The following is a 12,129-nucleotide window of genomic DNA, read 5'->3' as shown; positions in this document are numbered from 1 at the left end:
TTTACATCCTTCCGCAGACAAGTAGGTGTTTCTATTATTACACTAGACACCCTTCATAACAAGACTGGGAAACTTTATTTAGTTCTCGCAGACAGAGTGCACTTCTAAGAAGATGAACAGATTTCTACCATCCCTTCATATTTGCCTTGTAGAAAACATACTGTACGTTTAGCTCTCAAATTCTACCCGCCGTGGTTGGTCAGTGGCTATGGTGTTGGGCTGCTGAGCACGAGGTCGCGGGATCGAATCACGACCACGGCAGCCGTATTTTGATGGGGGCGAAATGAGAAAACACCCGTGTATTAGATTTAGGTGCACATTAAAGAACCCCAGGTGGTTGCAATTATTACGGAGTCCCCCACTACGGCGTGCCCCATAATCAAATCATGGTTTTGGCACGTAAAGCCCCATAATTTTTTAAGCTCTCAAATTCTTTCTAGAAAGGCTGTAACTTTTTATTCTGCCAAAATTTTGCATGTTGTATATATAACAATCCAAAAAATGAATTATTACATGCGCAGTTTATCTTTTATGGTAGCCCAAAATATTAATGATTTGGTCTGAAAAGAGGCTTACCCTCAGCAACTTGTGTAAACCTCAATTATACTTTATTGGCTGAACAGATAATATTGAAAAGAATGTGCTCAAAGAAAGGGTATGAGTGCCTAAATTAAAATGCTTGAACTGTGTTGACAAGCTTGGTTCGTTTAGGCAAGCAAAGATAAGTTGCAAACCTTGGATGACTAAGTCACATCTTTGTTATTTTTAGTACAGTCGACTTCCGTTAATTCGGCCCTGGCACGACCGATGAGACTGATCGAAATATCCGGCGGGTCGAATTAAACAAGATGCAGAAAAAGCAGGAAAACGCACTGCTGATTCATTTCGCAGTATTTGCCCTATTCTAAACTCCCCCGAATCAAACGCGCTGCCACTTTCTATGTGTCCGAAGTAGAAAACCAACGTATAAATGTCATTAAAGCTCCCAACCAAAGCAGAAATCGAGCGCGCACCCAATTATTAAGCAAGAAAAATAGGCAAGGGACTAATATGTATTGCACATCAGTGACTTTTTTTTTTAAGTCAGCTTCGCCACAATACGTCTATGTTATCCTGGAAAGCATACGACTGCCACAATGGCAGTTTTGATTTCGTGTCCGACTGCACCACGCAGGTAATTTCCGGCCCCACTTTCTTGAAAAAAGAAGGGGGGGGGGGGGGTGGTGGATAGAATTGGGTAAATGTCGTAATCGGACACTGAGCTACAGCTATTGCGTGAAGCTCTAAGCTCTTCCTATGGTAGGCCGAAAATAGACGTTTCCAACAGGGGGGGGGGGGGGGGGGGGCAGATTTTGATGTGTGTTCAACACAATCACTGTCGCTTAACCTTCGTCGAGACAGACGCTGCCATTAAGGGGGTCGCTATTGGGGTCAGGCATGTGCCGTGCTGGTTGGTCAAGTTCGACATATCTGGCAAAGGCCAGTTTTAGAATCTAAATAACAAAAGTTTAGGTACATAGAAATGCATGGGCGACTGCCGGGACCTTCGGTTGGGGTTTAATTAACCGTAAAATTGACTTAATTGGAGTCGAATTAATGGAAGTCTTCTATATGATCTGCTAGAATTAATACAGCTCATGCTTGGGAGTTGAAAGGTTTGTAAGTGCAAGAATTTGGCATCAGGGTTTTGCCACTTTGAAGATGGATTGCCTCTAGGAGGGGCACAGCATCCACGTGCCTCTAAGAGCAAGGAATGTAAGCAGTATGAAAGTGAAGAACAAATAAACAGTAAATTGCAATAGAAGACCTTTGACTACTAAAGCGCAACTCCAAAGTGCAAGTGCAGTTTTAAGCATCTAGAATTTAAAAAAAAATAGAACTATGTTACTCCAGTCTCTGACACACTAATAACCCAGTGAAAACGCTTCGTCCATAGGACATCCGAATCATGTCCCAGTGTCCATGCACCGTTTCAGATACAAATGGGACATCCGCTGGACGTTCAGTCAGATATCCTATTGCAGATGTCCCAAGGATATCACACATGCACCTATTTCAATTATCCTACCATAAATGTCCCAAGGTTATCCCACATGGACCTTTTTTTGACATACATATGAATATTTGTCCTCCAATTGAGGCTTTGTCTTTGAGTTTCCGGGTAACAGAATTATGTTTTCTCGTATGTTCGAATTACATTCCGAAGCTATCATGTCTACAGCTCATGTGTAAGTCGTAGTTTACAAATTTTCTGATGCAATTTACCTTGAAAACTTTAATTAATTCAATAGGTCACTTGTGCTTGGCGGAAAGCGTAACATGTGCACGCAATGTATCTGTTCTTGATGCATGGGCACTCTGCCCGTTGCATGTCACATAGCATGTGCTGCAACGGTAATAGACATTATCGTAAACACTGCAATTGGCATATATCCGTAAAATGTACGCTACATGTCCCCATGATTTCCCTAGCGGACATCCAAGGGATGTCTGCAGGACACGGAAAGTGCTGCCACACGGTTGTGTGTGGGACGTCCGCAGGACATATTCGACACATACCTAGGGTATCCATGTCCTGGCAGTTGATGTCGATAGGATATCCATAGCTCGTCATTGTTGTCACTGGGAATGTTGAAAGGGAAGAAGCACAAATGGTTGAGGAACAATGTATTTCTCTAAATCCAGCAGACTTTCGCTATCTTGCAGAATTGCAGAACTGATTCCCAGTGAATCTGGGGCCGCATTCTGGGTTGATCACTTTCAGCAGATGCTGATTGGCTCAGCCACAGTGGTGCACCGACGGGGGGGGGGGGGGGGTTCGGATGTTGTAACCCCCCCACGCGTCCAGCCCCACCAGTCCAACGTGTACCTGCAGTGCTCTGTTCACATTGTCATTACAATTCAGGAGGTGGCTTGAGGTCGAATTTTCCTCATTAGCAAAAACACACTATCACTGTCTTGTATTTATTCATTCACTCTTAAATTACTTTGAGTAAAACACTGCAGAAATAAGCATGGTCATCATCCTCGGTGTCATTATATTATTATAATTATTAGGGATTTTATTTGGTGTTGGGTTCCTCTGGCTAAAGCAAGGAAATTGCATAGCATATTATGCAAAGTGCTTGCTCCCCCCCCCCCCTCCCACCACCATAAAAATGCAACCCCTCCCCGGCAGAGATCCTGGGTGCGCTACTACTAAGCCATGGGGCTGAAAACCCGATACTCCAGTGAGGCGCATGCCAGATTCTGTGTCACAGAAGAGTGAATGTAGTACCAGGGTGGTAAAGGAGTCTAGTTGCTGTTCATTTCTGTTGCGCATGTGCTACGTGGAAACAGGGCAGACAGGAACAGAGAAATTGGATGCAAACAACTGATTCATTTTGAAATGAATACATGAGCTTGTACTTGTTCATGGGTAATGAACTAGAGAGAGAGAAATTTATTTATAGAAAGGCAAAGAGGTCGGCCTAAGCCTGCTACTCTGCATTGGGGAAGGGGGATTAGAAAGAAAAAAAAATGTGATAAAAATGCGGAAGTGCATATGAGCAGTTTTTTTATACCAACAGCTAGGTTCAATAGACGCTTGAAGGTGCAGGCTCCTTCCTCAAACGGTTCAGGTTCATCTCCGAAGAATGCCAGAGCCATACCACAATACAATTATACAGTGTAGACCGCTTATAACGTAAGTCGCCGGAGTCGCGAATATCCGCACTATAACCAAAGAAACAATTTGCAAGGCCCGAACATATGCAAAACATGTGCACCGAGCCGCCACGCGTATGCGACAGTCGAGGAATGCGACTAGAATGTTTGCATTCAATTTACAGTCGAATCTTGTTAATTCGAACCAAATCACGCGGCGGCGCCTCTGACCGGCATTGCTCCGGCACTGCCATAGGGTAAAAGCTTAGAAGCCTCAATGTCGCGTGCGAACAAAACAAAAAAAAAAGAAAGAAAAAAAACACGGCAGAAATTTCACCCTCTCTCAAATGGAAAGGTCGCCAATTCTGCGTTGCGCCAGAACATGCGTGTACGCGCCGACGTCTCAGCCACGCTATCGTAGCCACGCGTAGAAAATGGCAGTGAACCCTTCTTTCTCCTTCATGCTTCCTCTACTTTCTAGTCACGTGTTGACCTTGCACGGTGCGGCTACGGCGCAGAGGTAAAGTCCCTATATAAGAAAAGTACCGCCATCTACTCTTTCCTCCGTCATCTCCTTTTGCTTGCTAAAGCAAGTCGACGGTGGCGGCCCTAGAAAGTCAAGTCCACGTTGAAACTTTCAGGCCGGGCGGGCGCGCGCTGCCGCCGGCAACTGCGGCTGCGTAGAGGACTTTCAACATGGCTCTGAGGCGGAAAAAAAAAATATATATATAAATAAAGAAATCAAAGCGCGTGCTATAATCGTGCAATCGGAGATACAGGAGAGAGCGAAGCGGCGTTGATCAAAGGATGGCGGTACTTTTCTTATATAGGGACTTTACGCAGAGGGAAGCAGCAGCGCTGTCCGAGGCCTGCCAACGAAACTGCCCACGCCGGCAAATGCCCGCTTCCCGATAACGGCAGAAAAAGAAACTTCGAAGAGCTGGCACCGGGCCGGCTGGAGCGGCGGCGGGCGGCGGGCGCGCACGGTGACAGTCGAAAGTGAGGGATCTACGAGGGAGGGCGAGGGGAGCCACCGAAGCGGCGGAGTTGCCGAGGCGAAATCCGCTTCCCTGCTGCCCTCCTCCCTCACATTCCACGGTCTCCGCGTGCGCCCTTCACCGTGCTGTGCCGGCGCCGCTGGCTCCCTGAAATTTCGTTTACTACCGTTATTGTGAAGCGAGCAGTGGCCGGCGTTGGCAGTTTTGTGTCCCGCGCGCCGTGATATTTCAGGACTCGCACTCAAGATTCTGGTTTCAGCCTCACTGGCTGTTCGTTTGCACCACGTGCCCTTCTCCTCCACTTTGTCTCTCTTTCTTCCTCGAGCACTCCTTGGGGCGCCCGTTTGAGGGGAGCGTTCACCGTCTCCGCTGACTTCCGTACTCCCAGGCAGCCACACTGTAACCGGTATTTCGTTTCCCGCAACTGCACTATAAGCGAAACGTGTATACATGGAGTGCTATGGGAAAATTAATGGGAGTCTGAAAAAACTGCACTATATCCGGTCCTGCACTATAAGCGGTTACGTTATAAGTGGTCTATACTGTATTATGAACACCGACTGAAATGTTAACAGCAAAGTGCGCGTGGCTTTCATGCTGTGCAGTCTTGCAGTGCACGAGGATTCATGACCGGCCCTGGTGTACCTCTGCCTTTGTGAACCGGCAATATGTTATCTTCGGGATTGCTGGCTCTCCTAGGTTGCTTATTTTCCAGAGACCTCAATAAACAACCACTTTATATTTTACTCACTAGCACTATATATATATATATATATATATATATATATATATATATATATATGCGAGCCTTCACATCGTTGGATCGCTGCTTGTGTGCACGTTCCATGTTCATTGGTTTTGATGCTTGTGATTTCTGGCACTTAGATGTGGTTATTGCCTGCAGCACGTTCTCATGTGTGCTTGTTTTCCTTTTCTATTCTTTTTGATGTGAAGGCATCGCTAAGCGATGGACTTCAATTTTAGGAAGTTGCATGGTGTTATGCGCTTGCACGTGTGAAGGCCCTGAACAAGGACGGAAATGGAAAAATAAGGCAACAGCGTACTATGAGAGCAAGCATGTAGGCACCAGAAAACACGATGAACCTAGCTGTGAGCAACGATCACCCATGCATGAGCTGAGCTAACCCGAGGCATTGAGGCATGATGATGGCAGCCAATTAAGTGAAAGCACCGATTCACAGCGCATTGTCGTGACGAATCCGAGGTGGTCGCGGGCTACACTCTATGGACGCCAAGTCATGCACTCGTGAGGACGCAAGCTTCACTGTTCGCACAATTGTTGCTGATGTAATAGAGTATCAGCAGCACGAACATATCAGCATAAATTCAAGCACAAACAATTACGAAACTACTACAATGCTTTGTTCCGTTTCCAGGTTCACCATCATTTGTAGCAGTGGCTTTATTCAGACTCCAAAATGTACACTTTGAACTACTCTGCGCTTAGAAACCGGCTACAGAGCGATTACGTGTCGCACTTCCATACATGCATATTCACGTATGACAGACCTTCTGATCAGTTATTTCCTGTTGGCGTTTCAATTTATGCTTATAAAACGTACTACATACAAGCTTTCCTGGAATGTTAATGAAATAATCTTTTCATGTGTCTTCAGTAGCGAAATGGAGAAAATTCTAGCCGAACCAGTCTTGCGATGAATGTTGACGTTAATGCAATTAGCATTGATGCAATGTAGCAACACACTGTATTGCCACCGCCGAAACGCGTCATGTATAAGGCGTCTACTGCAGCCGCGCTCCTCCCTTGCTCTTCCCCTTAGACACGCTGTGCCATCTAGCAGTGACGCCGCGAAGTCTGCGTGTGAACGCTGAGAAATGCGATACGAATATGATGTGTGCACTGCAGCCGGCTTCCTTTCTCGTGCTTCCTCTTGGGCGCCATCTAGCAGCGTGATGCGTGGCGCGTTGATACGTGCGAATGCTAAGCTGAGAATTCTTCCCTCGCTGCCCGCGCGCATTCGGGGCACAGTGCACTGAAGCGTCGGGCTGCTGTGTTTCGATTCTACCCAGCACCAGATAAATTTTAAAGGATTTTTAAGACAAGGTCTTCTTAGCTGTAGCTAACTTCAGACGGATTTGGTATTTTGGTATCTTGTAACCACTTCCAGAAAAAAACTATAGTGATTAACTATTCGGAATTTTTGATTACGTAAAACTAGCCTACTATTTCGCAGTAACAGTCTTAAAATTGTTGCTGTTCTCCGTCTGCTAACAATTAGTATTGAAGTGAAATAACAAATGTTTTCGAAGCAATGCAGAAACAAACAAGTTTTGCTTTTGTTTTCATGGTGGAATCCTACAGAAAAACCCTGATTTTTGCTTATAGTCTATCATATATTTTTGGCACTCTAGTCATGTAAACTTTTTATAACCAGTGATTTTTTTCTTGCAACGTGTCCTCCCTTTACATGTGTTTACAGCAAACAAGTTCTTCAGCAGCTTTTGTTTTCCGTTTTCACTACTACTGATTTTTTTGGGTGGGGGGGGGGGGGGAGGGCAAACAGCATTCTTTTACAGCTAGTCATACAGCAAGCAGCTATTCATTCTTAGGTGCTATTTGTGCAGTTTTCTAAATGACAATTAGTGATCTTGTGTTTGAAGCTAATCCTAATTTTCCCTGATAGTTGGCAGTCAGGGGCGTAGCCGGGGGGGGGGGGGGGGGGTGATGTGGCTTCAGCCGGAGCCTCCCCCCTCTGAAATTTTTTCGTGCCGGCATGCACCGCTGAGCAAAACTACCACCGACGCCGGGAATCATTCTGGATTCAGTGTACAATCTCTTTTTCATGCTCGAAAAGACAATTCGGCACAAATATTGTGAATTCAGGCTGGATTTCGTGGCAACACCCTTGCACCTGGAGTCACGCACCGCAAGGATCTGAGCACAAACTTTCAAGGGCTTTTCGATAGCGTGCGGGCGCGTTGCAGCAACTCGCAGCGGCCGTGGAATCTACGAAACGCATGGATTTCAATTCTGAAACTTCATGGGTATAAAGTTCTCATAAACTTTTGACGCGAAAGGTGCACTGACATTTCCAAAGGCGTGCTTTAAAAGATTTCCAATTCTGGAACTTTATGGGGTTAATGCTCTTATAAACTTGCGCCAACATGCGTGCACTAAAGCCCTCGTGTCCAAGCCATTACAGAAATGAAAGCATGCGCTCCCAATCTTCCACACACACGAAAATACTAAATATCACCATGACTGTGAGCTAGCAGCTGATAATTTTCTCCAAACATTTTCAGGAAGCCTGCCCAATGTGATTGATCAGCTGGACCAGGGCTGGCAAAGTAAAATATGAGAAAACAGAAGAAAATAAATGGCCTATTATTGAGGAAATTCTATTTGCGGGCGACAAGGTTTGGCTCTTCGTGGCCACAGGGACAGTGGCCCTATGGGTTTACGCATAGCCCCTGCTGAAAATACAGGTATTTTCACAGCGCTTCTTCGCATGCGAGCTGATTGTGGAGATACATATCTAAAGAACCATTTGGAAAGTTGCCCCAGTAATGCCTCGTGTTTAAGCCCCGATGCACATTACCAAAATATAGAAATTTGTGGTGAAATTATCAAAGAAAGCCTAGTTGTAAAAGCAGGCTGCTTCTCCATACGTCCTGACAAAACGAAGGACATCGCTGGAATTGAACAGCCTACTGTTTGTGACCTAAACAAGGATGCCAACGACATCGAGGGAGTGTTTCAGGTTTTAGCACCGGAATAGATGCCCTCTTTCATTGCGACTGCAGGTTCTATGTAAATGTGTACAAACTGCTGCAGATTCTAGTCACCCTTCCAGCGACCACTGCCAGCACAGAGAGAATATTTTTTAACAAGAGTTTACTAAAATTGCACTCTACAATGTCTGTGGAACGCATGGTTAGGCTGGCACTTCTATACACCCACAGAGACGTCGGCATCAACGTGTCCGAAGTCATTGCCCGCTTTGCTCAACTTCCCCGCCGAGAGAAGTTTGTCCTTTAGATAGCGAAGCAGCAAAAATCAATGCAAGTAAAAAGCTGTGTTCCTTCAGGTCCATAAGCTCGTATTTATGAAAACGTATGACTGTTAGTTAGCTTTTAAAACCGCAGACATTTTAGCCGTTTATTCTAGCAGTTAGCATCATGATCAAAATTATCATGCGAATACGAAAATTACGAGGACATCAATAACCAATTTTGACCGACCTTGCTCAATGAAAGCCCGGCCCACGCGGCGTTTGCCAAAAACACATTCGGATATTGGGTAGTTCAACTTGCCGCATCATCTGTGGCGTTTGTTTGTCCTTTTCTTTCCTTTTTAGCTACCTGCTCGTATTTTTTTTTTTTTTGAAATGAAGCAATACCTTGCTTTAATTTTGGGTGCAAAATAATTGTTGCCCCTGTGCAGGCAGTTAAATTAAACATTTTCGTACTGATTTCTGCATTATTCCTCTATTATTCTACCCATATGGCGCTGTCGCGACCGCTGCATGACCTAAGTACATATCACGATTTCTGCGATCATAGTTTTGTTCTTGCCTGATCATCTGTCTTTCTGTACGCAAAGTTTACTATCTGTGACTGCGCAACATGTTTATTTGTCTTGTTTGACGCATTATATACAGTGACGTTTGCTTAAATATGTAGATTTATTGGAGACTTAGACGTATATTTAAATATCTTGTTGCAAGGTTTTGTGTATACAAGCAGTGAACTTTGTTTCTAGCAGCTCTTTTTTTGCCCTTTAGAGAGTTGTATCTTTGCATTTGTATATTCCCTTGTATCTTCGCATTTCTAATGCATATTTTTCAGAACTCCTGCTTTTTATTTGTACTCACTGTTGAGAGTATAATCTTGGTGTAAATAAAATACATGACCGGTAACAGCTGCTCCTGCGCAATCTATTGCAACGAGGGATAGCGTCATTGAGTTTTCTTCCTGGCCGTTGCATATGTGCAAAAATGTAAACAAGGTTCTTGAATGACAAAGATTCATCAAAATATTTGTCCTCAACTTATTCACCTCATGGCCTTTACGTTTTTCATATCAGCTGCATGCACTCCTTTGCTGGTTTCGAACTGATATAGTTCTAAAGTTCGTGTGACATTTTCTTTACTTATTAAATAGACAAAAAAAAAACGCGGCAGCATTGATATCAGTTATTTCTGCCACAATTTTTGGGACATACGAATATATTCTTTTTTGAAAAAATATATAGTTTACTTTGAAAGTGCTTAGCATTCAATAATTCGTTTGCAGCATCTAATATACAATGGCATTGGCAATGCAGTTATTATTCGTGTATTTGATCCCTCGAAAAATTCTATAAGGAGGAGGCCGCGCTGCAACCTGAGCCCCCCACCGAACAAAATTTCTGGCTACGCTACTGTTGGCAGTATTTTTTTTACTAGTCAGTACAAGCATGGTGGTTAATTATACTGAAGTAAATATGCCTGCTGTTAGTGTATGAGTCTGCGTTCGACTATTCGAATCTTACTGTTCATATTTCATTCGTATTAGCAAAATTTGATATTTGCCCATGTCTAACTATTTGCATTGAAGTAGCGAAGAGTTTGATGGAAACCTGCCGGGTCTGGTCGAAACAATACCCTGCGCTTATGGCGACATGGTAGTTGAAAATTGGACGCCAACCACAAAAATAAAAAATAAGAGATGGTTCGACTGGAGCTTTGTTCATAATCATTGTAAACAAGGCTCTCATGCAGGAGCCAAAACATGTCATGTTTTTTATTATTGTGGTTGGCGTCCAATTTTCGACGGCTTACTATTATTATTTGTATTCATCTAGTCAGTCCTACAGAAGAAGCAAGAGGAAACATACTTGAAGTACTACTCTTTGCATTTTGTTTCCATTGCTGGGAGTTTGTTTTTCAATGTAACTTCATTCACCACACAGGCACAACTCGTACATTTTCATTCTTTCAAGGATGTCACCATAGGCGAAAGGTATTCTTCTGGGCATACATAATTATTTTCAGAGGTCTCCAGTAAATATGTAGCCCTCAAACAGTACCTAAATAATTTTAGCCTATGCGGTTATTCATCGACCACGTGGGATTCTTAAACTTTTGACATGACTCAGTCTTGACAAACTTGTGAACTGACAAATTTGAGGATGCAGCCACCCCCCTCTATATTTGTTTTGATGAAGGCTTTTCCTTTGGTGCTAGTACTCTTGATCTGCCCCCTGTTCCTGTGATTACCACCATGGGCTTCACGGCAGACAGCCTTGGGAAACTTTTCATGCACAAACCTGGTCCTTTCACACTTTTTCTGACAAAGATGGACATTGAAAGCAAGGGTGGCATAGAAGCCATTTTGGTCGCAGTACTCTGTTGGACAGAGCTGGGAGGGGAAGGGGGGGGGGGGGGGAGGGGGTATTCTGTAAGTGTCCATCTAGTGGACATGTCCATTTCATCTGCTGCTAAGTGCTGATTGACTGGGGGTGCGTATCTCCTTCTCACATGTACTCCAGCCCAGTCAATCAGAACTTCAGCAGCAGACGAAATGTACATGTCCACTAGGTGGACACTTGCAGAATGCCCCCCATATGCTCTGTTCGATCTTTTCGTCCTTCTCCCTGTATTTTGTTCGGTAAATTACTTGTACAGTATGTGGGTCACCTTTGTCAACCTTCCAATAGCTCAGTGCTTAAATAGGTATGTACTACAAATAACGCACTGTAAATCCAAACAGTTACCTTGGTGATTGCCACTGTTATGAAACATACATGATCAACCAATGGCTTCACCATAGCTTTCCAAGTTAATTTTACTGAGTTTTGAATGTAGAGAAGGCAGATATAAAAAGAGACAAGCATTTTTCTAATGTTCTCCTCCTCACTCTGTTTGTTATTACAATCGTATATTCAACCCAAAAGAAGTAAAATAAAAGAAACTGTGACCCCAATTTCATTTCACTGCCTCATCTTTAAAGGTGTAGCAAGATTCTTTAATTGCATTACAGGTTATGACTCATGTTTCCATCTTAAATTATATTTCTCATGCTTCAAACAGAACTGTTCCCTCATCCACAGCTATCAAGACCTTTTGGCACCTTTGGATGTTCTCTGAACTAAGTAAATGCTACACATTGCATAATTTCTAAATAAATTTTCACAGCCGCCTTTAACGTCTTTATTTTCTTATTAAAATCAGCATTTCTTTGGTGACCACCTTTGAAAAGCTTGTTGTAATGTACACCTACATGAAAAATGGGTGCTTTTTAGTGCTACAGTTAAACCTGGATATAACGAAATTGACAAATTCCCGAAAAACTTCGTTATAAAGAGGATTTCGTTATATGCAGGTTCGGCACGAAAATTCGAAAAAGAAATGCTTACCGTATTTACTCGATTCTAACGCGCCCTCATTTGTAACGCGCACCCGTTTTCCGTTTTCGTCGAAGCACTCATCCTCGGAATGTCACACCAGGTACCGGATGCGTG

The sequence above is a fragment of the Dermacentor silvarum genome, chromosome 1, assembly GCF_013339745.2.
Source record: "Dermacentor silvarum isolate Dsil-2018 chromosome 1, BIME_Dsil_1.4, whole genome shotgun sequence".
In the NCBI taxonomy this organism is placed as follows: Eukaryota; Metazoa; Arthropoda; class Arachnida; order Ixodida; family Ixodidae; genus Dermacentor; species Dermacentor silvarum.
The sequence above is the reverse complement of the archived record's forward strand: the minus strand, read 5'-3'. Positions refer to the sequence as shown.